Raw genomic sequence first — 26,871 nt, forward strand, 5'->3', positions numbered from 1 at the left:
ATCCAGACCTGTCATTAGACACCTTCCAATCCATATGTGCCTCAAAGGTCATGCTATGTCAATGCAGCCGGGCGCAGTCACTCACGCCTGTAATTCCAGCTCTTTGGGAGGCCAAGGCGGGCGGATCACGAGGTCAAGAGATCAAGACCATCCTGGCCAACATGGTGAAACCGTGTCTCTACTAAAAAATACAAAAATTAGCTGGGTGTGGTGGTGTGCACCTGTAGTCCTAGCTACTTGGGAGGCTGAGGCAGGAGAATTGCTTGAACCCCAGCAGGCAGAGGTTGCAATGAGCCAAGATCGCACCACTGCACTCCAGCCTGGTGCCTGGCAACAAAGCAAGACTCTGTCTCAAAAAAAAAAAAAAAAAAAAAGGTCATGCTATGCCTTCGTTTTCCTTCTGTTCCATTTCCTTCAGATTTCCACCAAGATATGCATGTTGACCTTTGTTTTGAGACTACATCCAGATCTTACCTACCTCTCCTCTGGCTTTAAAAAGATTCTGTAAGCACAGAGAGATCAGCCTGAGACATCTGAGGACCTAACCCTGTATCCTTCCTTGTTTTTAGATTAAGGGAATGTTAAGATGAGAGGAAAATGAGCAAGGGGAGTGATAACTCATTCTGAATAAAACAGAAATGTTTTTAAAAATCCGACAATGCTGAAGGCCAAGTTGTACAATAGGACTCCCATGAGGCCAGGCTGTAAATACTGATTCTCCTCTCTGCAACCCCAGGCTTCAGGCCTTCAGAGTAACAGTCTTAGCTCCTTAGCCCCATTCCTAACCACAGTGCTGCATATCTCACTGTCCTGACCATCTTCCTTTTCACATACAATTGAAAGTTTAAAATTTTTATCTTTTCTTTTCAGTCCTCCCACAGCTGTTGGGACTTGGACAAACCTACCTCGTAATCAAATATTTGCCACGTTTTCTAGTTTGAAAAGCGTTGTCCACAAGTTATCTTATTTAATCTTTACAACTCCCAACTTTACAGATAAAGAAAACTGCAGATCAGAAAGGTTAAATAAATGCCCAAGGACACACAGATTGTAAGAAAAGAAGCCAGGCTGGGCAAGGAGGCTCACGCCTGTAATCCCAGCACTTTGGGAGGCCAAGGTGTGTGGATCACCCGAGGTCAGGAGTTTGAGACCACCCTGGCCAATATGGTGAAACCTCATCTCTACCAAATATACAAAAACTAGCCTACCGTAGTGGCAGGCATCTGTAATCCCAGCTACTGAGGAGGCTGAGGCAGGAGAATCACTTGAACCCCAGCAGCAGAAGTTGCAGCGAGCTGAGATTTCACCACTGAACTCCAGTCTGGGTGACAACAGCAAAACTCCATCTCAAAATAAATAAATAAATAACAAAGAAAAGAAGCCAGGGCTAAAACCCAGATGTGTCATTTACCTTCTAGTTCAGGGTTCTTTTCATGTCACCAATGCTACTTCAAGGAAGCAGAAACATTTTGAAGTTCTTGATAAGATTAGTAGCATGGCTTATTTTCAAATAGGCTATGAATTTTTATAGCTTGTAGAAGCTCAGAGGAAGTTATAATTTTATTTGTATCACTTCAGAAGCAATACAAAGGAAAAAAAAGCATTATCCTATTTCTTTCTTTTAGATTCCAGGCCTATTAGAGAACAACAAATTAGACAAACTCAAAATCCACTTAGGCCTTCATATATCACTTTTTTTTTTTTTTTTTTTTTAGACTGAGTCTTGCTCTGTCACCTAGGCTGGAGTGCAGTGGTGTGATCTAGGCTCACTGCAATCTCCTGGTTTCAAGAGTTTCTCTCACCTCTGCCTCTGAGTAGCTGGGACTACAGGAACATGCTACCACGCCTGGCTCATCATATTATGGTATAGATGGGGTTTCACCATGTTGGCCAGGCTGGTCTCAAACTCCTGACCTCAAGTAACGCACCCACCTCAGCCTCCCAAAGTGCTGGGATTACAGGTGTGAGCCACCAAGCCCGGCCCATATATCGCCTTTTTTTAAAAAAAAAAAAATACTGCATTCTGAAATTCAGTTCTATAGTCTACATTTTATTTGAATGTCCTCTGATCAAAAAGTTATCAGGTTTATTAAAAAATATCTTAAAAAGCATATCTTCTTACACTCTGTTCCTCAGGATTTGGCAGATTAAAACAAACATTCACAAATTATTAAGAGTAAACTATTTCTCAACAATTAAAAAGCATAGTCTTTGTAGCTACACATTTTGACTATGTCCTTCATACGATTTAAATTTCCTTTGCACAATTTCTTATAGGATTGAGAATTTCTCAACAGACTAAAAGAAAACCACATGTCCTCTACTCATTGAACAAATGTTTTGAGAGATGTTATCGGGTTGATAGACTTTATGAAATCAAAAGTTTGAAAAACTTTCCTATATGTCTAAGCAACAATTTAGCTTCTCATACAAGTGTGTATGTGTATGTGTGTGTGTGTGTGCATACACACATACATATATGACCTTCTGGACAAAGAATTCAAACAATAATTTCTAGGAGAGAATTGTAGTTAAGATCTAAGTTATGCATACTCAAGAAGCCTAGCTAAACCAAAAGCAACCATTAGTGGTGTGTGGTGCCTCAGTTCCATGCTAGCCTTTTTCAAAAAAACATAGTGTTGCCCATACATATGCAGTTAATAATAAACCAATAATACATTAACTGTAATCTAGTAGAAAGATATCACCAGCAATAAATGTTTGCTATAAATGCCTTTTGGGGTAGATGCTTTTAAGAGGTCAAAGAGAGTCATATTTTATCTTGGATTAAAGTATTTCATAGAGTAATGTGGCATGAGAGCAGCTAGAAGAAGGCTCTTACACATAATGTGCTTGAGCAAAGAAACATTGATCTACAGATAAGAAAATGTTAGAAAATAGACTATCACGATTCCAAGTTAGACAGCTGCACTGCCTCTGCCCCGAAGATGAGCCGCTGTAAAGGGATCTGCACAGCAAAAGAAACAAGCAACAGAGCAAAGAGACAACCCACAGAATGGGAGAAAATATTTGTGACTATCCATATCACAGGAAATTAATAACCAGAATATATAAAGGGCTCAAACAACTCAATGGCAAAAAACCCCCACAAATGACTTAATTTTTTTAATGGGCAAACAATCTGAATAGATATTTCTCAAAAAAAGGCATACAAATAGACAATAGCTATGTAAAAAAAAATGTTAAACATCACTCATTATCAGAGAAATGCAAACCAAAACCACAACGAGATAGCACAAGCCAGTTAAAATGGCTTTTATCACAACGACCAGGCACAACAGACACTGTTGAGAATGTGGAGAAAGGGCAACACTCATACACTGGTGGTGAGAATGTAAATTAGTATAGCTGTTTTGGGAAACTATACAGAGGTTCCTCAAAAAACTAAAAACTACTATATGTCCGGCAATTCCACTATTGGGTATATAAACAAAAGGGCAATCACTGTGTCAAAGAGATACCTGCACTTTCATGTTTACTGGAGCACTATTCACAACAGCCAAAGTATGGAATCAACCTAAGTGCCCATCATCGGATGAATGGATAAAGAAAATATGGCATATAAATATATATATATATATATATATATATTCTCGAATATTGTTCATCTATAAAAAAGAATGACATGCTGTCATTTGTAGAAACTTGCATAGAACTAGAGGTTACTGTGTTAAGCAAAATAAGCCAAGCACAGAAAGGCAAATATCACCTGTTCTCATTCATATGCGGGAGCTTAAAAGTGGATGTCATTAAGATAGGAAATACATTTGTCATTAGCAGAGACCAGGAAGAGTGAGGGGAACAAAGAAAGGTAGGTTAATGGATGCAAATATACAGTCTGACAGAATAAATAGGGCTTAGTGTTTGCTACATCAGTATAGTGACTATATCTGTAAACTATAGCTTATAATAGTTTACTGTATATTTCAAAATAGCTAGAAGAAAATGTGTTTCTAGCATAAATAAAATACAAATATTTAAGGTAATGGATATCTCGATTATACTGATTTGATCTTTACAAATAATATAAATGTATTAAATTATCACGTATGCCCCAAATGTACATTTTTAAAAATTAAAAATTAAAAGAAAAGTTTAATTTCCAAAACAAAAATATTACTGACACATGTATGTTGAAGAATGTATAAGAATACATCAATAGGCAGTTCCAAAACATAGAAATAGAAATGGCCAATAAACACATACAAAAACACAGCCTCATTAAATAGCAAAATGCAAATGTTTATGAAAATGAAGTAACCATTTTTAGATATACTGGCAAAAAAAAAAATAAGTTTGGGCCAGATGCAGTGGCTTATGCCTGTTATCCCAATACTTTAGGAGGCTGAGGTGGACAGATCACTTGAGCTAAGGAGTTCCACACCAGCCTGGGAAACACGGCAAACTCCTATCTCTACAAAAACATAAAAAAATTAGCTGGACATAATGGGACCTATAGTCCCAGCTGCTTGGAAAGCTGAGGTGGGAGGATCACTCGGACCTGGAAAATTGAGGCTGCAGTGAGCCGTGATCACACCACTGCACTTCAGCTTGGGTAACAGAGCAAGGCCCTGTGTCAAATATATAAATAAATAATCAAGTTTGATATTATCAAATATTGGCAAGACCATGGATAAAATAGGTATTTCATGCTCTGCTGGTGGGAGTATATATAGAAGGGGAATTTGACAGATTTTACTGAAATTTTTAAAAAGCACACTCAGTGACTCTGCATTTTAACCTCCATGCAGACAAGGAAAAATGTATAAGTATATTCATTGCACCATTGCTTAAAACAGGAAGATATGTTAAGCTTAAAATGTTCATCAGTAAATGAGCACCTAAATAAACCATGTCCATCTGTGAAAAACTAGGCAGCTATTAATAAGGATGAGATAGAGCCATATATTCTAACCTGGGAAGATCTCCAAATTCCATTGATAGATGTAGAAAGCAAGTTGCAGAATGATTCATCAGGCATACTATTTTCTTAAAAGCATATTCTCTACTATATATCTTTAATAAGCACATATTTATTCATGTAAGTACATTAGAAATGGCCTGGAAGAATACATGCTAAGCAATTATTACCACTAGAGAATACAGGAAGGGTAGCAACAAGCTGTGAGCCTCATTTCTTACATTTCACAAATCTGAAAAGCCAGTTAAGTACGGTTTGGATAAGAGAGTTTCTGTTTGCATAGCCTATGCCAGAGGTTGATTTGTTTTCTTTCTTTCTCTTTCTTTCTTTCTTTTCTTTCTTTCCTTCTTTCTTTCTTTCCTTCCTTCCTTCCTTCCTTCCTTCTTTCTTTCTCTTTCTTTCTTTCTTCTTTCTTTCTTTCTTTCTTTCGTTCTTTCTTTCTTTCTTTTCTTTCTTTCTTTCTTTTTTTCTTTCTTTCTCTCTCTTTCTTTCTCTTTTTTGAGACAGAGTCTCTGTCACCCAGGCTGGACTGCAGTGGCTCAATCTCAGCTCACTGCAACCTTCGTCTCCTGGGTCCCAGTTCAAGCAATTCTTCTGCCTCACCCTCCCAAGTAGCTAGGATTACAAGCACACGCCACCACACCCAGCTAATTTTTATATTTTTAGTAGAGACGAGGTTTCACCATGTTCACCAGGCTGGTCTTGAACTCCTGACCTTGTGATCCGCCTGCCTCTGCCTCCGAAAGTGCTAGGATTACAGGCATGAGCCACTGCTCCCGGACAGTCTATGCCAGAGGTTTTCAAATGCTAAATATGGTCCTAAAATTATTCAAGAAGGTAAAGATAAAGATATAGATTTTAGACTACTGCCTCCAGGAACTTTGGCTTATGTACATATAAAGTGGATCCCAAGAATAAGTGTTTAAAAAGCTTCCCTGGTAAGCATAAAGTGATTGGAGCAACGCTGAAGGTCACTGTTCCCAGCCCAGCTAAAATTAATTCAACACACAGAGGAGCAGAAAAGCAAGGGAAAGGCATTGGCTATCTGTGGGTGCCTTCTACTAGGGTAGAAATACGCAGTGCTATTGCTAGGAAGCACAGACTTGACTTGCCAATTACAATAAAGCCATTCTCACAGGGTTAATAAGAATTTTGGACAGAAATATAGTTATAATTAGGCACTAATCAGGCTAGACTTTGACTCACTTCCTTGTAATGAAAAGTCACATAACACTAAATACTGACCATTTACCCGCCCCGTTTTTCCTGTAAATAGGATTTCTGACATTGGATTCATAAGATTTGTTTAGGAATTGTTTAAGCAGACTCTGAATTCCAGTGGAATGGCTGATGCCCACCAGTTTGAAGACCCGCACAGCAGAACGGAATCAGCTTGAAAACACATTGCTTCATCTCCCTGGCCCATGGCTTCACCCTGCACTCTTTGACCAAACAATGTCTTCACACTTCACCTCATTCCAAAACCCTTAACAACCCTAACCCCAAACTCCTCAGGGAGACGGATTTTAGGTTACTTCCGATTTCCTCATTTAGTGGCCCTTTGATTAAACCTCTTTCTCTGCTGCAACCCAATGTTTCAGCAGATTGACTTGCTGTGCACATTGGGTAAGGGACATATTACAGTTACTCACACTAATTGGTGCCTGAGAAATTAACTGAGAATGGGGTAGAGCAAGATGGCTGATAGAAGCTTATACCGTTCATCCCCCACATAGGAACACTACATTTTAACAACAACTACACACAAAAAGCACCATCATCAGAACCAAAACTCAGGTGAGCAATCACAGTGCCTTATTTTCACTTTGTATCTCTGAAAGAGACATTGAAGAGGGCAGGAAAGCCAGTGTGGAAGCACTGACGCCAGCCCGCCTTCATCCCTGCGCCGCCGCAGTGGCCATGTGGCACAGAGAATCTGGATGTGGGAGAGGGAGAGTGCAGTGATTACGAGGCTTTGCATTAAACCCAGTGCTCTCCTGTTACGGAAAGCAGAACCAGGCTCTACTCAGCTGACGTTCACTCACAGAAGGAACATTTGGCCTGGCTCTAGCCAGAGAGGAATTGTTCATCCCAGTGGTGGGAGCTTGAGTTCCAGCAAGCCTCACTACCATGGGCTAGTGTGCACTGGGGCACTAAGTGAACTTCAGGGTCAGTCTAGGTCACAAGGAGTGCGATTCCTAGGCAAGTTCTAGTGCTGAGCAGCCGGTGGACTGGGTGGGCATGTGACCTACTGAGACATCAGCTGGGGTGGCTTGGTGGGGATGCTTTTGCCACCCCTCCCTCAACCCCAAGCAGGGGCCGTGTGGTGCAGAGAAATTTGGTGCTTGGGAGAGGGAGATTACAGCAACGGGGGACTTTACATTGAACTTAGTGCTCCCCTCTCATAGTGGAGACCTGGCAGGATTCATCCTCTCCTGACAAAAGAACCCTGGGCCCTGAATAGCCACCAGCAATTCCCAGGTAATACACTATGGGCCTTGGGATCTGAGATATGCTGGCTTCAAGTGTGACCCAGCATATGCCCAGCTGTGGTAGCTACAGTGAAAGACTTTCTGTTTCAGAAAAACGGGGGCGGGGGAGGGGCGCGGGAAGTAAAGGGGACTCTGTCTTGCACTTTAGGTACCAGCTCAGCCACAGTGTGGTAGAGCAATAAGCAGGCTCTTCAGGTCCCTGAGTCCAAGCCTGGGATCTCAGTCAGCACTTCTGGACCTGCCATGGACCAGAAGGGAGCCCACTACTCTGAAGAGTGAGTCCCAGGTCTGGCAGCATTCATCACAAGGTGACAAAAGGGCCCTTGGGCTTTAAGTGAACATCAGCAATAGCCTCGCAGAACCCCTCATGGGCTGCTGGTGGCAGTGGCCACAGGGAGGGAAAAGTGGGAAGGACTTTGTGTCGTGATTTGAGCACCAGCTTTACTGCAGTAGAGTAGAATACCTGGTGTTTCACATTTCTAAGGCTTTTGACATCAATTCTTCGCTCTCAGACAGCATCTCTGGACCAACCTTGGTCTGGAGAAACTCATTGTCCTGAAGGTAGGAACATAAATTAGGCTGGCTTTGCCATATGCTTATCATAGGGCCCCAGGGCCTAGAATGAACTTAGGTGGTAGCCAGATAGTTACAGTGGGCTTTGGGTGGGACCCAGCGCTGTGCTGCCTTCAGGTCCGAGCCAGCATGGTCCTGGTGGTGGTGGCTGCAGCGATACTTGCGTTCCTTCACCTCCAGTTCCAGGAGACTCAGCACAGAGTAGGGGAGAGACTCTGTTTGTGAAAAAGCAAGAGAAAAAAATAAGTCTCTGCCTGGTAATCTAGAGAATTCTTCCAGATCTTATCCAAGACTACCAAAGCATACCTCTATGAGTCAGTAAGAACAATAATATTATTGGACTTGAGGCCCAAATTCCTTCAACATACCTGGAAAGCCTTCCCAAGTAGTAAGGGCACAAATAAGCCCAGACTGTGAAGACTACAATAAATGCCTAGCTCTTCAATGTCCAGATGTTAACAGACACCTACAAGCAACAAGACTATCCAGGAGAAATTGACCTCACCAAATAAAATAAGTAAGGAACCAGGGACCAGTCCTGAGATATGTGACCTTTCAGACAGAGAATTCAAAATAGCTGTGTTGAGGAAACTCAAATATATCTAAGATAGCACAGAACAGAAATTCAGAATTTGTTTTTTTCCTTGAGATGAAGTCTCACTCTGTCATCCAGGCTGGAGTGCAATGGTGTGATTTTGTCACTGCAACCTCTGCCTCCTGGATTCAAATGATCCTCCCACCTCAGCCTCCTAAGTAGCTGGAATTATAGGTGTGTGCCACCACACCCAACTAATTTTTGTATTTTCAGTAGACACGGGGTTTCGCCATGTTGGCCAGGCTGATCTTGAACTCCTGACCTCAGCCTCCCAAAGTGCTGACATTACAGGTGGATCACTTGATATAAGGATTTGGAGACCAGCCTGGCCAACATGGTGAAACGCCATCTCTACTAAAAATACAAAAATTAGCCGGGCGTGGTAGCGGACACCTGCAGTCCCAGCTACTCAGGAGGCTGAGGCAGGGCAATTGCTTGAGCCGTGAACCGAGGAGGTAGAGATTGCAGTGAACCAAGATTGCACCACTGCACTTCAGTCTGGGTGACAGAGTGAGACTTCGTCTCAAAAAACAAAACAAAACTAAACAAAAATTGACTCTTTCATCATTACAGAGTAACCTTCTTTGTCTCTGTAGGTGACAGAAACTAAGAAGGTCACTATATAACAATAAAGGAGTCAGTTAAGCTAGAGGATATAACAATTTTATGCGCCCAACACGGGAGCATCCAGATATATGAAGCAGCAAATATTATTTGAGGTAAAAAGACAGCCCTCAGTGCAATCATAGCTGGAGACATCAACATCCCACTTTCACCAATGGACAAATCTTCTAGACAGAAAATCAACAAGGAAACATCAGGCTTAAACTGCACTATAGAACAAATGGACCTAATAGATATTTACAGAGCATTTCATCCAAAGACTGCAGCATACACATTCTCCTCAGCACGTGGATAATTCTCAAGGATAGACCATATGTTAAGTAACAAAACAAGTCTTTAAAAATTTCAAAGTAATTGAAATAATAGCAGACATCTTCTCTGAGCACAATGCAAGAAAACTAGAAATCAATAACAAGAGGAATTTTGGAAGCTATACAAATACAAAGCAATTAAACAATATGCTCTTGACTGACCAGTGGGTCAATGACAAAATTAAGAAGGAAATTGAAAAATTTATTGAAACCAATGATAATGGGAACAGAACATATCAAAACATATGCAATACAGCGAAAGCAGTACTAAGAGGGAAATTTGTAATTTTAAGTATCTACATCGAAAAAGAAGAAAAACTTCAAATAAATAACCTAATGATCTATGTTAAAGAACTACAAAAGCAAGAGCAAACCTCACTCAAAATTAGCAGAAGAAAAAAATAACAAAGATCAGAGCAGGTGAGGCGTGGTGGCTGACATCTGTAATCCCAGCACTTTGGAAGGCCAAGGCGGGTGAATTACCTGAGGTCAGGAGTTCAAGACGAGCCTGGCCAACATGGTGAAACCTGATCTCTATTAAAAATACAAAAATTGGCTGGGCCCAGTGGATCATGCCTGTAATCCCGGCACTTTGGAAGGCCAAGGCGGGCAGATCACCTGAGGTTGGGAGTTTGATACCAGCCTGACCAACATGGAGAAACTCCATCTCTACTAAAAAACAAAACAAACAAACAAACAAAAAACAAAACTAGCCAGGTGTGGTGGCACATGCCTGTAATCCCAGCTACTTGGGAGGCTGAGGCAGGAGAATCACTTTAACTCGGGAGGCAGAGATTGAGGTGAGCTGAGATCAAGCCATTGCACTCCAGCCTGGGCAACAAGAGTAAAACTCCATCTCAAAAAAAAAAAAATACAAAAATTAGCCGGGTGTGATGCACTTGTAATCTCAGCTACGCAAGAGACTGAGGCAGAAGAACAACTTCAACCCAGGAAGTGGAGGTTGCAGTGAGCCAAAATCACGCGTCCACCATTGTGGGTGACAGAGCCAGACTCCATCTTGAAAAAAAAAATTGGAGCAGAAATGAATGAATTTACAATGAAGGAAAAATACAAAAGATCAATAAAACAAAAAGTTGTTTTTTAAATATAAAATTGGCAAATCATTATCCAGACTAAAAGATAAAAAAAGATACAACCAAAATAAATAAAATCAGAGATGAAAAGGAGGCATTACAACTGATATCACAGAAATTCAAAGGATCGTTAGTGGCTACTATGAGCAACTGTTTGCCAACACATTGGAAAATCTAGAGGAAATGATAAATTCCTAAACACATACAACCTGCCTACCAAGATTGAACCATAAAGAACTCCAAAATCTGAACAGACCAATAACAAGCAACGAGATCAAAGCCGTAATTAAAAAGTCTCCCAGCAAAGAAAAGCCTGGGACCTAATAGCTTCTCTGCTGAATTCTACCAAACATTTAAAGAAGAAACAATACCAATCCTGCTCAAACTGAACTAAAAAAATAGAGAAGGGGAGGGACGGTGGGGGGTGGGGAGTTGGGGAGAGATAGCAAGGGGAGAGATGCCAGATATAGGTGATGGGGAGGAAGGCAGCAAATCACACTGCCACATGTGTACCTATGCAACAATCTTGCATGTTCTTCACATGTACCCCAAAACCTAAAATAAAATAAAATAAAATAAAATAAAAAATAGAGGAGAAATGCTTCCAAACTCATTCCGCAAGGCCAGTATTATCCTGATACCAAAACCAGACAAACACACATCAAAAAAAGAAAACTACAGACCAATATTTCTAATGAATTTTATTGCAAAAATTGGCAACAAAATATTAGCAAACTAATTCAGCAATACACGAAACACATCATTCATTCATCATGATAAAGTAAGACTTATCCCAGGGATGCAAGAATGGTCCAACATACACAAATCAATCAATGTAATATAATACACCATATCAACAGAATGAAAGACAAAAACCATGTGATTATTTCAATTGATGCTGAAAAAGCCTTTGATAGAATTCAACATCCCTTCATGATTAAAAAAAAAAAACTTCAAAAAACCTTAGATAGAAGGAACATACACCAACATAATAAAAGTCATATGTGACAGATTCACAGCTAGTATAATACTGAATGGGGAAAAACTGAAAGCCTTTTCTCTAAGATCTGGAACACAAATATGCCCACTTTCACCATTGTCATTCAGTCTACTACTGGAAGTCCTAAGTGGAACAATTAAACAAAGATGAAGGGCGTCCAAACTGGAAAGAAAGAAGTCAAATTATCCTTATTTCTAGATGATATAATCTTATATTTAGAAAAACCTAAAGACTCCATCAAAATACTATTAGAACTAATAAACAAATTCAGTAAAGTCACAGGATACAAAACCAACATACAAAAATTTGCAGCATTTCTGTATGCCAACAGTAAACAATCTGAAAATGAATAAAAAATGCAGTGCCATTTACAATAGCCACAATAAAATTAAACGCCCAGGAGTTAACCAAAGATGTGAAATATCTCTACAATAAAAAGTACAAAACACTGATGGAAGGAATTGAAGGGGACACTTAAAAATGGAAACATATTCATATTCATGGATTGGAAGAATCAATATTATTAAAATTTTGATTTCAAAATTTCAAAAGATAAAATTTACAATAGCAATAATAAATATATGCACCTAGAAATAAAAGATATTAAGAAGACTGCAAAGGAGAAACACACAGCATTCATAAGAGAACACTTAGCATTATACAGTGTTTCTAATACAATTACACATTGTACATTTCACAACATCCTCCACATTTACCTGCATATTCAATGCTTTTCCTGTAAAACTCCCAAAAGGAATATTTGAGTAACTTAAGCTGATTCTAAGACCCCAAAATAATTAAAATAGCCCTGAATTTAAAAAAAAAAAAAACATGAATGAGGACATGCCCTGTCAGATAGCAAGACTTATCATAGGTGACATGGTACTTCAGACAGCTTGGTATCAGTTCAGATAGACAAAGTAGTCATCTGAACAAAATCGAGAGCCTGAAAAAAAAGGCCCACGCTTATGTGGACACTTGATTTATGACAAAAAAGCTGAACTATTCGGTAAATAGTGTTGGAACAATAGGTTATGAGAAGAAAAAGAAAATCTTGTACGTATCAAATATCATACAAAAAAAGCAGTTTCTGCTGTATTATATACAAAACGTGAACTCTCTTAGATAAAGTTAATAGGATAATATTTTTATAATCTTAAGATAGGGAAGTATTTCTTAAACAAGATTGAAAGGCACAGATAAATTCAGTTACATTAAAATTAAGAACTTGCTCATGCTTGCAATCCCAGAACTTTGGGAGGCCAAGGTGGGTGGATCACTTGGGGCCAGGAGTTCGAGACCAGCCTGGCCAACATGGCAAAACCCCATTTTTACTAAAAAATACAAAAACTAGCTGGGCATGGTGGTGCATGCCTGTAATCCCAGCTACTCAGGAGGCTGAGGCACAAGAATCACTTGAACCCAGGAGGTGGAGGTTTCAGTGAGCCGAGATCACAGCACTGCACTGCAGCCTGGGTGACAGAGTGAGACTCTGTCTCAAAAAAAGAAAAAATAAATAAGAACTTTTGTTCTTTAAAAGGCACCATAGAGAAATAAAGAAGCTATTTACTATACTTATTATATGGTTAGTATCCAGAATATCCAAAGTCCAAAAAATTAGTAATCAGTAAAACAGTAAATCAGTAAAACACACATGATGCAATATAGCTCTGGCCAGCAGGCATTTCACAAAAGAGGAACTATGAATGGTGAAAAGACATATGAAAATTCCCCAAACTCCTTAGTAATTAGGCAAGTAAGACCATAAGGAACTGTACTTTACACCCACTAGATTGCCAAAAGTTAAGAAGCCTGAGTCTACAGAGTTGGTGAAATTTTAGATCAACTGTAACTCTTATATACAATTGTTGGGGCTGAGCATGGTGGCTCACACCTGTGGTCCCTGCACTCTGGGAGCTAGGAGGATCGCTTGAGCCTAGGCATGCAAGGCCAACCTGGGCAACATAGCGAGAACTTGTGTCTAAAAAAATAAAAAATAAAAAATAAAATATTAACTGGACATAGTAGTGCACGCCTGTACTCCCAGCTACTTAGAAGGCTGAGGAGGAAGAATTGCTTAAACCTGGGAGGTTGAGGCTGCTGTGAGTTGTGATAACGCCACTGTACCCCAGCCTGGGTGACAGAGTGAGACCTCATCTCAAAAACAATAAATAAATAAATAAAACTTTTATTTTGGTAAGCTTCAACTCAATATATAGGTGACTATTTTTCCAGATGTTTTAAAAAATATGGTTTCTTGGCCAAGTGTGGTAGCTCACACCTGTAATCTCAGCACTTTGGGAGGCTGAGGCAAGTGGATCGCTTGGGCTCAGGAGTTCGAGACCAGCGTGGGCAAAATGGTAAAATCTCATCCCTACAAAAAATACAAAAAACAAAACAAAACAAAACAGTTAGCTAGGCATGGTGGCATGTGCCTGTGGTCCCGGCTACTCAGAAGACTGAGGTAGAAGGATCGCTTGAGCCCAGGAGCTTGAGGCTGCAGTGAGCCATGATCATGCCACTGCACTCCAGCCTGGCGGACAGAGTGAGACCCTGTCTCCAAAGAATATATATATATACACACACACGCACACACACACATATGTGTGTATGTATATACATACTTCTTTAAAGATGTTTTTGGATTCTTTGAGCTTTTTACATATACTATCACAACGCTCATCTCTTTAGTAAGGCTATACACATTGACTCTGGACATATATCCAGGAGTAATTTTTTAAAGTTTACTTACAATCATAAAAATGTGTTTGCATTGCTCAGTAGCCCTGCATAGATTAAAACAGCTCAGATCATTTCAGCATAATAACACCAGCTAGTTAGCACAAACTAATCACACTTGGAAGAATTGTTTCCTTGACTAAAAATTGCCATAACTCAGAACAGTTACTCCTCAATAATATAAACGCTTGGTCATTAGGATCAAAAAAAGAGAAGATGGGCCCATCATCATCTTTGGAGAGACATGGGGGGTAAAAGCAACAAGACTGCATGTCCTGACTATTTCCCTGGAATAGATTCCAGGTTGCCTTTCTCCTAATATGCTGAAAGTATACACCAACACTTCACATTTGGTCAATTTCCTGCTTCAATCATTATGATTTCATTAGTGGACTTTTTAGTTCCTTTAATTCTTTATATCTCACTAGTACTACTTTTAAATATTTTATAGTCTTTATTAGCTAGTTGGTTGTATCTTTTTTTATTTGTTCTCTTCTGTCTGGGTTTGACTGTTGTTTTGGGGTGTACAGTGTACATTCTTCACTTGTTCTTTCTCTCTCTCTTTCCTTCCTTCCTTCCTTCCTTCCTTCCTTCCTTCCTTCCTTCCTTCCCTCCTTCCTTCCTTCCTTCAGACGTGATCTGACTTCCATCACCCAGACTGGAGTGCAGCGCTGCAATCACAGCTCACTTCAACCTGGAATTCCTGGGCTCAAGCAATCTTCCCACCTCAGTCTCTCAAGTAACTGAGACTATAGGCATACACAACTACAGCCGGCAAAGTCTACAGTGTACCTTCTTAACTTATCACAGTCTCTTTTCAGATAATATTAGATTACCTTTTTTTAATTTATTTTTTTAATTGAGACAGAGTCTTGCTCTGTTGCCTAGGCTGGAGGGCAGTGGTGTAATCTCGGCTCACTGAAACCTCTGCCTTCCAGTTTCAGGCAATTCTCCTGCCTCAGTCTCCCAAATAGCTGAGATTACAGGCATGTGCCACCATGCGTAGGTAATTTTTGTATTTTTAATAGAGACAGGGTTTCACCATGTTAGCCAGGCTGGTCTCAAACTCCTGACCTCAGGTGATCCACCCACCTCAGCCTCCCAAAGTGATGGAATTGTAGGCATGAGCCACTGTGCCTGTCCTAGAACATTTTTTTTTTTTCTGAGATGGAGTCTTCCTTTGTTGCCCAGGCTGGAGTGCAGTGGTACAATCTCAGCTCACTGCAACCTCTGTCTCTCGGGTTCAAGTGACTCTCCTGCCTCAGCCTGCTAAGTAGCTAGGACTTACAGGTGCATGCCACCACACTCAGCTAATTTTTCTATTTTTAGTAGAGACGGGGTTTCACCATGTTGGCCAGGATGGTCTCGATCTTTTGATCTCATGATCCGCCCGCCTCAACCTCACAAAGTGCTGGGATTACAGGCGTGAGAGCCATTGTGCCCGGCCAAACATTTTTTATATAAGAATTCGACCTATTGTCTAAGAGCCCTACAATACTGTAAGCCCATTTTTCTCTCCCAGTTTCTGTGCTATTGTTGCCTTTTACTTTACTTCTGTGTACACTTGATTCTCATTATTTATAGATTCCATATGTGTAAAGTCACCTACTTGCCAAAATTTGTTTTAAACTCCAAAATCTATGTGGTACTTCTGTAGTTATTTGTGAACATGCTCAGAGCAGCAAAAACTTTGAGTCCCTTGAGGTACACAATCCAATCAGATGAAGTAAGGCAATGCGTGTCTTCTTTGCTTCAGCTCTCCTACTGTAAATAAATGTCCTATTTTTGGTCTAGTTAGTGCCACATTGTTTACATGTTGTGCTTTCCGTGTGGATGATTTCACTGCTTAAAGTGGCCCCCAAAAGACTTGTATACTGAAAACTATGAAATGTTGTTCAAAGAAATAAGCAAATGGAAAGACATCTGGTGTTCATGGAAGACTTAATATTGTTAAGATGTCAGTACTACCCAAAGTGATCCGCAGATGCAATTCCTATCAAAATCCCAATGATATTTTTTGCAGAAATAGAAAAGTCCATCCTAAAATCCACATAGAATCTCAAGGAACCTCCACATAGCCAAAACAATCTTGGAAAAGATGTTAGAAGTCTCATATTTTCTGACTTAAAAACTTTCTGCAAAGGTATGGTACTCAAAATAGACTGGTACTGGCATAAAGACAGATTTAGAGACTAGTGGAAGAATATACAGAACCCAGGAATAAACCCTCTCATATATGGTCAAATGATTATTCAACAAGGCTATCAAGAGCACTCAATAGGGAAAGGACAGACTCCTTAACAAATAGTGTCAAAAAAAACTGGATGTCAGACTGGGCGTGGTGGCTCACACTTCTAATCCTAGTACTTTGGGAGGCCGAGGCAGGTGGATCACCTGAGGTCAGGAGTTTGAGACCTGCCTGGCCAATGTGGTGAAACCCTTTCTCTACTAAAAATACAAAAATTAGCCAGGTGTGGTGGCACATGCCTGTAATCTCAGCTAGTCAGGAAGCTGAGGCAGGAGAATTGCTTGAACCCAGGAGGTGGAGGTTGCAGTGAGCCGAGATCATATCACTGCACTCCAGCCTGGGCAACAAGAGCCAAACTCCGTTTCAAAAAATAATAGGGGAAAAGCTTCATGACGCTGAACTTGGCAATGATTTAGTGGATATCACTGGATAATGATAAATATTAGATAATGATTTCTTCCTTTGGAAAAGACACCAAAAGCACAAGAAACAAAAGAAAAAAAAAAGACAAATGGAACTACATCAAACTCAAAAAATTTTGTTCATCAAAGGACACAGTCCACAGAGTGAAAAAAGAACCTATGGAGTGGGAGAAAATATTTCCAAATCCTATATCTGATAAGGGCTCCAGAATATGTAAAGAACTACAACTCAACAACAAAAAAAATCCACCCATTTTAAAATTGGGTAAAGTCACCTATGTGGCTATAAAAATGAATGCGATCATGTCCTTTGCAGCAACATGGATGGAGCTGGAGGCCACTATCTTAAGCAAATACAGAACTAGAAAACCAAACACTGCATGCTCTCACTTGTAAGTGAGAGCTAAACACTGAGTGCACATGGACGCAAAGAGGAGAACAACAGACACCAGGGAATACTGGAGGGTGGAGAGTGGGAGGAGGGTGAGGATGAAAAAACTACCTATCGGGTACTATGCTGATTACATGGGTGACAAAATAATCTGTACACCCAACTCCTGTGACACACAGTTTACCTATATCACAAATTTGTACATGTACCCCTGACCCTAAAATAAAAAGGGAAAAAATGGATAAAGGATCGGCTTGAATAGACATTTCTTCATTGATAATGTACAAATGACCATCAATCACATGAAAAGATGCTCAACAGGACTAATCATCAAAGAAAAGCAAATCAAAACCACAATGAGATGTTACTTTACACCTCTTAGAATATCAAAAAACAACAAGCAAGCAAAACCCCAGAAAATAGCAAGTATTGGCAGGAATATGGAGAAGCTTGGACCCTTGTACACTGTTGGTATGACTGTAAAATGATACAGCCACTGTGGAAAACAGTATGGCAGTTCTTCAAAAAGTTCAAACAGAACTACCATACGGTCCAGCAATCCCACTTCTGAGTACATCTCCAAAAGAACTCAAATCAGTGTTTTGAAGACAGATTTGCAAACACCTGTATCTAGCAGCACTATTAACAATAGTGAAGGGTTGGGAGCAACCTAAACGTCCATCAGTGGATGAATCAATAAACAAAATGTAATATATATGCACAATGAAATACTATGCAGCCTTAAGAAGGAAAGAAATCCTGTCACATGCAGCAAAATAGATTCTTTGAGAATGTTATGCTAAATGAAACAACCCAGTTACAGAAGAACAAACACTGTATGATTCTTCCTATGTAACGTATCCAAAATAGTCAAATTCATTGATATAGAAAGTAGAATGGCAGTTACCAGGGATGAGGGAAAGGGAAAATGGGGAGATGTTGTTTAATGGATATAGAATTTGAGTTCCACAAGATGAAAAAGTACGGGTGACCTGTTTCATAACAACATAAATATGTTTAACACTTCTGAACTGTATACTTAAAAATAGTTACTATGGGCTGAGTGTGGTGGCTCATTCCTGTAATTTTAGCACTTTGGGAAGCCGAAGTGGGCAGATCCCCTAAAGTCAGGAGTTCGAGACCAGCCTTGCCAACATGGTGAAAACCCATCTCTACTAAAAATACAAAAACTAGCTGGGCAAGGTGGTGTGTGCCTGTAATCCCAGCTACTTGGGAGGCTGAGGCAGGAAAATCACTTAAACCTGGGAGGCAGAGGCTGCAGTGATCCAGGATAGCACCACTGCACTCCAGCCTGGCCGACAGAGCCAGACGCCATTTCAAAAAAAAAAAAAATAGTTAATATGGTAACTTTTATGATTTATTTTTTTAACCACACTTTTTAAAACCCTATTTTAGTGTATATGCATAACTAGATACCCAGAAATTCCTGGCTCGGTGACCCTTCCAGATGCTGTGCCTTTGGGGGAGACGTAAGTAGAAGTTGGGAGGGTCTGATACAGTTACACAGATGATAAAATATGCTGTGAGAGGAAAGGGGCAGAGTTGTTTATTTATTTTGTATTTTGGGCTCACATTTGCTCAAGAGCTTTATGTTTATCATCAGATAATTAAAGAATATTTGCTTAAATATCACTTGGGTTTACTGAAGTCAACACAGTCAAGGATAAAAACCTGGTTTTTCCTCAGATTCTGCTATTACAGGTTAAATTGGGTGTGTCCCCTCAGATTCACACATTGAAGTCATCACCCCCAGTGCCTTAAGATGATATGTTTTATGTTATTTTTTACCACAATAAAAATTTTAAAATTATTTTAAAAACAAATAAATTCAAAATGGATCAAAGACCCAACTATAAACTATAAACTCTCTTAAAATAAAACACAAAACTAGGGGTGGTGGATCATGCCTGTAATCCCAGCACTTTGGGAAGACAAGAAGAGTAGATTGCTTGAGCCCAGGAGTTTGAGACCAGCCTGGGCAACATGGGGAAACCCCTGTCTCTATAAAAATACAAAAATTGGCCAGGTGTGGTGGTGAACACGTGTAGTCCCTGCTGCTCAGGAGGCTAAGGTGGGAGGATCACTTGAGTCTGGGAAGTAGAGCCTGCGGTGAGCTGTGATCACACCACTGCACTCAAGCCTGGGTGACAGAGTAAGACCTTGTCTCAAAAAATATATGTATATAGGGAAGAAGCTTTATGATATGGAGTTTAACAATGATTTATTGGGTATGACATCAAAAGCATAGGCAATGGAAGAAAAAATTGACAAGATGGATTTCTTCAAAATCAGAAACTTTTGTGCATTATAGGGCACTATCAACAGGGTGAAAGGGAACTCATGAAATGTGAGGAAGTATTTGTAAATCACATATCTGATAGGAGATTGATATTCAAGATATGTAGAGAACTTTTAAAATGCAACAACCAAAAAAATCAAGCAACCTGATTTTAAAATGAGCAAAAGGTTCAAATAAATGGTTTTCAAAATAACACAAATGGCCAATAAATACATTAAAATACGGTCAACATGAGGCCAGGTGCAGTGGCTCTCCTGTAATCCAAGCACTTTAGGAGTCTGAGGTGGAAAGATCACATGAAGCCAAAGTTCAAGACCAGCTGGCCAACATGGTGAAACAGTGTCTCTACTAGAAATCCAAAAAAAAAAAAAAAAAAACAAAAACATTATCAGAGCATGGCAGCACACACCTGTGGTCCCAGCTACCTGGGAAGCTGAAGTAGGAGGATGGCTTGAGCCCAGGAGGTGGAGATTGCAGTGAGCCAAGATCATGCCACTGCACTCCAGCCTGGGAAACAGAGCAAGATCCTGTCTCCAAAAAAAAAAAAAAAAAGAGATTAACATCGGTAAGCATTATGGAAATTAATAACAAAACACAATAAAATACCACTTCACATGCATGCATTAGAATGGCTATCATTTATTATTTTAAAAAATGACAACAAAAATATCGCGTTGATGAAAATGTGGAGAAACAGGAACCCTTGTGCATTACTGAGGAAAAATGTAAAATGGTGCACCTGCTGTGAAAAATGGTATGGCAATTTCTCAAAAAATTATACATAGAGTTACCATAAGATCTAGCAATTCCGCTTCTGGGTGTATACCCAAATAACTAAAATCAGCTAGGTGCAATGGCTCACGCCTGTAATCCCAGTACTTTGGGAGTTCGAGGCTGGCAGATCACCTGAGATCGGGAGGTCAAGACCGGCCTGACCAACATGGAGAAACCCCGTCTCTACTAAAAATACAAAATTAGACAGGCGTGGTGGTGCATGCCTGTAATCCCAGCAACTTGAGAGCCTGCAGCAAGAGAATGGCTTGAACCTGGGAGGTGGAGGTTGCAGTGAGCAGAGATTGTGTCATTGCACTCTAGCCTGGGCAACAAGAGTAAAACTCCATCTCAAAAAAATAAAAAAAAAAGAACTAAAATCAAGGTCTTAAAGAGATATTTTTACACCAGTGTTCATACTATGATTATAGCATTATTCATAATAGCCAGAAAATGGAAGCTACCCCAGCATTCATCAATGAATGAATGAGTAAACAAAACGTGATATATACATACAAGGGAATATTATTCAATCTTGTCACAAAAGGACAAATATTGTATGCTTCCACATATATGAGTGTGGGAACAAGTGTGACTTCTGACTAACCCTGAGTCAAAAAATGCCTCCATAATATTTAGCTGTCATATTACTTTCTGTGTAGGACACCTAGTCACTGTGAGTTTCCTCCAAAGCAACCCTTAATGCTGTTAGAAACATCATAGGCTGGGATTCCTGTAGCACCTATACATTGCTTCCAAAGCACATATAATTATACTTTTCCCCAAGACATCAGCCTCCCCAAGAGTCTGGGAGGTTTTGGTACTCAGATGTATTTGTCTTGCAGCCCCCAAAACCATGCTTTGGTTCATAAGTTCTCCTGGTAAATCATCCCAGACCAACAAACTGGATTTGTCTGCCTCCTTCTTTGATTTCTCAGCTTCTTTGGTATTTGGGGGCTTCTTTGCATATACAGGCCTTTCACAGAACAATGAGGTACGTAGAGGACTCAAATTCATAAAGACGAAAAGCAGAAGATGGTAGTCAGGGAAGGGACAGAAGACAGGGAGTTATTGTTTAATGGGTATGGAGGTTTGGTTTGAGAAGATGAAAAAGTCCTGGAGAGGGGTAATGGTGGTGATAGTTGCAGAATAATATAAAAATACTTAATGTCACTGAGCTGTACACTGACAAATAATTAAAATAGTAAATTTTATGCCATATATATCTTTCAAAATAAAAAATGGCTCCGAGGTGCAATGATAAAGTTCTATCTGGTGTTCCTAGTACAAGAAGACATGGATGTGCCTTATGTGTGTGTTAGACAAGCTTTGTTCTGGCATTAGTTACAGTGCAGTTGGCTGTGAACTCCATGTTAATAAATCAGTGATATATATTACATAAGCTGTCTTGAAATAGAGACACACATAAAACAAGATTATGCATTGATTGTTGGACAAAAGTGTTGTGACCAGAGGTTTACAGAATCTAACTCTGTATTTACCCTGCGAACAATATTCAGTGTTCACTAATTCATCATTTTTGACATCTTTACAGAATTTAACTATCATGACTAAAAAGAACCAGGTGGGACAGATGCAGTGGCTCATACCTGTAATCCTGGCACTTTGGAAGGATGAAGCAGGAGGATCACCTGAATCCAGGAGTTCAAAATCAGCCTTGGCAACATAGTGAAACCCTGTCTCTACTAAAAATACAAAAATTAGCAGGGCATGATCACACACACCTGTAATCCCAGCCACTTGGGAGGTGGAGAGGTAAGTGAATGGCTTGAACCCAGGAGGCAGAGGTTGCAGGGAGCTGAGATTGTGCCACTGCATTCAAACCTGGGCAACAGAGTGAGACTGTCTCAAAAAAAAAAAACAAAAAAGGAGAAATCATGACCAAAATTTTTCCAAATTTGATCAGCCCACAAATCCAAGAAGCTCAACAGACCCCAAACAGAAGAAACATGAAGAATACTTTACCAAGGTACATCATAATGAAATTGCTTACAACTATAGACATTGTGTTGTGTTGGCCAGGCTGGTCTTGAATTCCTGACCTCAAGTGATCCATCTGACTTGGCCTCCCAAAGTGCTGGAACTACAGACATGAGCCACCATGCCCAGCCAGGCCATGATTTCTCTAAATGTTTTTTTGCTGCCTGTTTCTCTTTCTTCTCCTTCTGGAACTCCAGTAGCATGTATACCCTACTTGATGTTATGGCACAGCTCACTGATGCTCAGTTCTTTTCCATTTGTTTTCTTTGAAATGGGGCCTTGCTCTGTCACCCAGGCTGGAGTACAGTGGCCCAATTATGGCCCACTGCAAACTCAACCACACAGGGTTCAGGTAATCCTCAGTCTCCTGTAGCTGGGACTATAGGTGCATGCCACCACACCTGGCTAATTATTTTTAGACACATGATCTTATTATGTTGCCCAGGCTGGTCTTAAACAACTGGGCTCAAGCAATCTTCCAGCCTCAGCCTCTCAAAGTGCTAGGGTTACAAGCGTGAATGACCACGCCAAGCCTCTTTTCACTTTTCTTTTATCACACTATATTGTGTTTTGAATAATTTCTATGCCTATGCCTTTTATGTCATTAAACATTATTTACAGTGTATGACTATTGTAATTAGATCTGGTATGTTCTTCACCTCAAACATTGTATTTATCAATTCCATAATTTGTTTGTTTGTTTGAAATGAAGTCTTTCTCTGTCGCCCATGCTGGAGTGCAACAGCATGATCTTGACTCATTGCAATCTCCACCTCCCTGGTTCAAGCAATTCTCCTGCCTCAGCCTCCTGAGTTGAGTAGCTGGGCTTAAAGGCATGCACCACCAGGCCTGGCTAATTTTTGTATTTTCAGTAGAGACATGTTGACCAGGCTAGTCTCAAACTCCTAACCTCAAGTGATCCACCTGCCTCAGCCTCCCAAAGTGCTAAGATGACAGGCACAAGCCACTGCACCTGACTCCATAATTTTTATTTGGGTCTTTTTCATATAACTTTCAGATCTCCTCTTATCATATTCATGTTTTTCTCTACCTTCCTGAATATATGAGGGCAATTTTCAAATATAATAGTTGTTTTTAATGTTCTCGTCAGCCAATTCTACCAAACATGTCATTTCTGGGTCTACTTCTATTGGTTGATTTTTCTTCTCGTGTTGTGTTTTGCTATTTTTTTCATGCCTAATATTTTCAAATTGAATACCTGCTACATTTTTACTGTGAATCATACTCTCTTAGATTCTAGGGTTTTGTCTTTGTTTTTATTCTTTTAAATATTTTTGAACTTAACTCAGTTTACTTGAAAAAAATTTTTTTTGAATGCTTGTCTTTAAGCTTTGTTAGGTGAGACCTGAGTAGTCTTTAATATCGGGGGCTAATTTTTATCTACTACTGAGATAGTGCTCTTTTGAGTATTATATTTGAATAAAATGACCCCTGTACGTCAGGAGGCCTTTCTTTCTGCTCAGTGGGAACACAAACTATTCTCAGGCCAACATGACCTCTATGGATTGTTCAGCCTGCTTCTTTCCAGTGTTCTTTCTCTGGTCTCCAGGCAGGCTCTTCATACACAAGTACTAACCAATACTCAGCTGAAAGCTTGTAGGGAACCCCCCTTCAGATTTCGAGAGCTTTGTTTGGGAGCAAATGCTTTTTAGCAGGTTTTTAAGTTTTTTACAAATATACTGGAGAATAAATGCAGTGCTACCAGCATTGGATCTCAAGTCTGCACATTCCTTTGCAACCAGTCCTGCAATGGCAGAAACTTTTATCTCACCTTTATTATTTACTATGACCCCTGCATTCTCTTCAAAATAAGGAAACATGCCATCCTTTTTCTGGTATGACTTTCTCTGTTGAATGACCACTGCTGGATGTACCTTCTTTCTGAGCTCTGGTTTGACTTTTTTGACTGTAGCCATTACCATATGATCTACTCCAGCAGCGGGAAGTCTGTTCAGCTACCTCTTGATCACAGTTCCCACTAGAAGACCCAAGGGAATCTGGAATTTTATACCAGTGGACCTACCACATCCTCTCTTCAACATCTTTAATGCCTGAAAGTGGCAAAAAGCTAGAGCTTTCTTCCTGAGAGTTTGCTCCTGCAAAAATACTGTGTTCTGTGAATTCTAGCCACTTTGTTCTGCCCTAATTCTTAATTCTGTCTCCTCAACTCAAGGAAATTGCTGACTTTTGTTTGAGTTACTATCTGTGGGCTGTGTTCTGGAAATTCTCTCTAGGCAGAAAGCTAAGGCAATCATGGGGCTCACCTCATTATTTCTCCTCTCCTCTGTTCTTTCCCATCCCCATGATTTCTTTTCATGCCTTGTAAATGTTAGAGCTCTTTAGTGCTTAGTCCTTGGGCTTCTTCCACATTTTACTCTCCCTAGGCACAGGACTTTAATATTATCATCATGTTCATGACTCTTTGATTTATTGCTCTAGTCTGGCTCTCACTGGAGATTTGTTTTTTCATTTGCCTTCGTGATATCCTCACTTCAATATCTAATTACGATACCAAACAACATAGCTTAAAATTTGTTTCTCCTATATTCTTCTTAATGACAAGTTTTTTTTCCCACAAATACTAGGGATGAAGACCTCGGTATCATCCTTGACCCTTTTCTTTCTCTTACTCCTTAGATTCAGTTTATCAGCAAATCCTGGCCACTTCTCTACTAAAACAGATACAAGAATTCAGCCTTTCCCATCTCTCCCGTCATCACCCCCATTATCCCCACCGTGATCCAGGCCATCATCATCTCTTACCTGGCTAAATCTAACAGCATCTTAACTTCCCTGCTTCTCTGTCCTTGCCTACTGAAAGTTTACTTTCAACACAATAGCTGAATTCATCCTGATTAGTCATAAATTAGAGCACATCCATCTTCTGCTGGAAAGGCTTCCCGGTTAACTCAAATGCCAAAGTCCTTTCGATGACCTACAGAACCCACTCCACGGTCACTCTGACCTCCCCCTCCCCACCCCCACACACTCACTCTATGCTAGCCACTCACCCTCCTTATTGTTCCCCAGCTATTTCAGACATGTTCCCACCTAGGCCTTTGCACTTGCTGCTGCCTCTGTCTGGAATTCTGTTGCCTCAGCAAGCCATGTGGTCAGTTCCCCACACTCCCTTTAGGTCTCTATTCCAAAGTTACTTCTTCTGTCAGACCTTTCCTGGCTACTTTATCTAAATAACTATATATCTTCACATCTATTTCCTTATTTAATAATCAACATCCTTATTTAATTCTCAACTATTAATTATCCTTATTTTATAAATGAGGAAAGTGGAAATCAGAGAGATGAAGTGAATTGTCTGAGGTCACACTGCTAGTAAATGGTAAAACATGCAGATTAACTCCAGAACCTTCTCAATACATTTATCTTATGTACATGATATTTAGCCTATAGAACTATTTACATATATTTATCACATGTATACACAGACCTATAGCTATATCCCATCTTCAAGCTGTATTTCATCATAGCTGTTTCTAAGTCCTCCGTGACCAATGCAACTGATAGAGACTTGTGGATGTAAAATGATGCACTGACCCAGCTAGCATTTACTGGGAATCTACTATGTGCTAGGCATTGTGATAAATGCTGAGGATACAGACATGAAAGATGCAGTTGCTGTCGTCAATTACCTCACAGTTGGGAATAGGGAGAAGACAGACGCTTAGAAATTCCATGGACAAAGAACTTGGTAGGACCCGATGGCTTAAAAATACTGAATGAAGATTCTAATCCAACACAAGAAAGTTTCTAATGATCAAAGCTGTCTAAAAATGAAATGGGCCACAGGGTGGAGTTCCTCTCACAGGAGCTGTCCCAGCAAAAGTGGGGTGAGAGTTGACCTGGCTTTTACAGAGGGGTTGACTTAAACATAACATGGCCGATCAGGAGCCAGGTAACCAACGTGAGCTAGGCTTCTAAAAGACATTTTTCAACAAAGTGACTATTTGCAGAGATGTGTGTAGGGCTAAGGGAACTAACAATTTTGATGCACCCAGGGGACTAGCAGAAACTAGAAGGCATTTCCACTTCATGGCTGAAGGCACAGGGGGAACCTGATGAAAAGCTGGAGCCTAGGAAAACAGGCTCTCAGAGAGGAAAAGAATTTCTACAGAGAAGCAGCAACTGTCAGAACTGGAACAATACAGCATTCCCATAAACAATATATGTGCACTTCTCTATCCTCAGGTTGTTCGGTTATTTGCCTACCACTTACTCACCAAACGCAAAAGGAAGCCAGAGGCAAGCACCTGCCAGTGGAGGAACTGATGCCGTCCACAAAGCTCAGTGTCTGAGGCCGTCCAGCAGA

At 40.1% G+C, this 26,871-nt stretch overlaps 1 pseudogene; it reads right to left on the bottom strand.

The window, feature by feature from the left end:
- Positions 1–2,918: 2,918 nt before the first annotated feature.
- LOC119472929 lies at positions 2,919–24,586 on the bottom strand (annotated as a pseudogene).
- Positions 24,587–26,871: the final 2,285 nt, after the last annotated feature.

The sequence above is a fragment of the Cebus imitator genome, unplaced genomic scaffold (assembly GCF_001604975.1).
Source record: "Cebus imitator isolate Cc_AM_T3 unplaced genomic scaffold, Cebus_imitator-1.0 Scaffold124, whole genome shotgun sequence".
Lineage (NCBI taxonomy): Eukaryota > Metazoa > Chordata > Mammalia > Primates > Cebidae > Cebus > Cebus imitator.